This window comes from Danio rerio, chromosome 4 (genome assembly GCF_049306965.1).
Source record: "Danio rerio strain Tuebingen ecotype United States chromosome 4, GRCz12tu, whole genome shotgun sequence".
Taxonomy (NCBI): Eukaryota; Metazoa; Chordata; class Actinopteri; order Cypriniformes; family Danionidae; genus Danio; species Danio rerio.
This window is the reverse complement of record NC_133179.1, coordinates 60577684-60579547: the sequence shown is the minus strand read 5'-3', so window position 1 is coordinate 60579547 and position 1864 is coordinate 60577684. Positions and strand designations below refer to the sequence as shown.

The window sequence follows — 1864 nt, the reverse complement described above, 5'->3', positions numbered from 1 at the left end:
TCCCCAGCTTTAGCGGAGTCGGTAGAGGGTCCAGGGTTCAAGTCCGTGTTCGGGCATGAGAGACTCTTTGTGGAGCCACAGCTTTTGCCGTTGAGCTATCGCTTGCTGAAAGTTTCATCTGAATGCACAACACGTGTACTAGGCATGAGGCCATGGGAGAACAGGCAGTCTTGTAGTCATGCCTGAGTGGTTAAGGCGATCGACTAGAAATCCGTTGGGGTATTCTCCCGCAGGTTCAAGTCCTGCCAACTATACCCACATCCTGTTCCTTTTTAAAATTGCAGCAGTCATCAATTGTTTGCATTTCCATTGTTTCTTGGGAAAAGCGTTGTGCTGGTAGGAGGAGAAAAACAACAGCGTGTTCTCACTGAACAGAAAGGGGCATATCACAGGGATGAACATACCACACAAGGGTCACGACGGCTGTCCCGTACCTTGCTGTGATCGTATAGTGGTTAGTACTCTGCATTGTGGCCGCAGCAACCCCGGTTCGTATCCGGGTCACGGCAGGTTTTTCAAGGTGGCTTTGGCGTTGCACTCTGTGTTGCCATCCGTAATCTCAAGCCACCTTTTAGAACAGGCTGGAGCCTGCAACATCTACAACAACCATAAACCCAACCTTAAAGTAATCTGTTGTGTTTTAGCAACATCCACACCAACCATAAGCTTAAAACCCCATCTCACGGTAAACTTTAGAGTTCTGTAAAGGTCTGCGCCGACCACAACCCTAAACCTTGCCTACTTGTTAATTGCTGTTGTAGAGCCTGGATAGCTCAGTCGGTGGAGCATCAGACTTTTAATCTGAGGGTCCAGGGTTCAAGTCCATGTTCGGGCGTGTAAGGCTCATTTTGTGGAGCCACAGCTTTTGCCCTTGAGCTATCACTTGCTGAAAGTTTCATCTGGATGCACAATACGTGTACTAGGCATGAAGACATGGCAGTTCAGACAGTCTTGTAGTCGTGGCCGAGTGGTTAAGGTGATGGACTTAAAATCCATCGGGGTCTCCCTGCGCAGGTTTAAATCCTGCCGACTACGTCCTCTCCCTTTTTAAAATTGCAGCAGTCATCAATTGTTTGCATTTCCATTGTTTCTTGGGAAAAGCGTTGTGCTGGTAGGAGGAGAAAAACAACAGCGTTCTCAATGAACAGAAAGGGGCATATCACAGGGAGGAACATACCACACAAGGGCCACATCGGCTGTCCAGTAGCTTGCCGTGATCGTATAGTGGTTAGTATTCTGCGTTGTGGCCGCAGCAACCGCGGTTCGAATCCGGGTCTTGGCAGGTTTTTCAAGGTGGCTTTAGCGTTGCACTCTGTGTTGCCATCCATTATCTCCAGCCACCTTTTAGTGCAGGCTGTGCTAATGGCACGTCCTGAATGTTTACGTTTCCTAAAGTGTGGAAGACTAGGGATTCGATATGAGAAACAGGATCTTTGATGCCAGCACCCTGTGTAGATAAGTACTGATCAAGTCATGCTTCTAAGGCATGGAAGGAATCTTTTCAATTGTTGAGTGTCCATTCATTGCCACATCAGCAGAAAGACCTTCTGCAGTTATCATTGATCTATTTAATGTCTCCTACATGACATGGAGTCTAAACTATTGTGTTGTACTGATGTCTACATCTACAACAACCATAAACCCAACCTTAAAGTAACCTGTCGTGTTTTAGCAACATCCACACCAACCATAAGCTTAAAAACCCCATCTCACGGTAAACTTTAGAGTTCTGTAAAGGTCTGCGCCGACCACAACCCTAAAGCTTGCCTACTTGTAAATTATTGTTGTAGAGCCTGGATAGCTCAGTCGGTAGAGCATCAGACTTCTAATCTGAGGGTCCAGGGTTCAAGTCACTGTTCGGGCG

The 1864-nt window shown here is 47.1% G+C and overlaps 2 non-coding genes across 2 annotated transcripts; both read left to right on the top strand.

Moving 5' to 3' along the window:
* Positions 1-953: 953 nt before the first annotated feature.
* trnal-uaa (transfer RNA leucine (anticodon UAA)) lies at positions 954-1035 on the top strand. The gene has a single exon. It is a non-coding gene; the product is annotated as a tRNA-Leu (tRNA).
* Positions 1036-1791: 756 nt separating this feature from the next.
* trnar-ucu (transfer RNA arginine (anticodon UCU)) lies at positions 1792-1864 on the top strand. The gene has a single exon. It is a non-coding gene; the product is annotated as a tRNA-Arg (tRNA).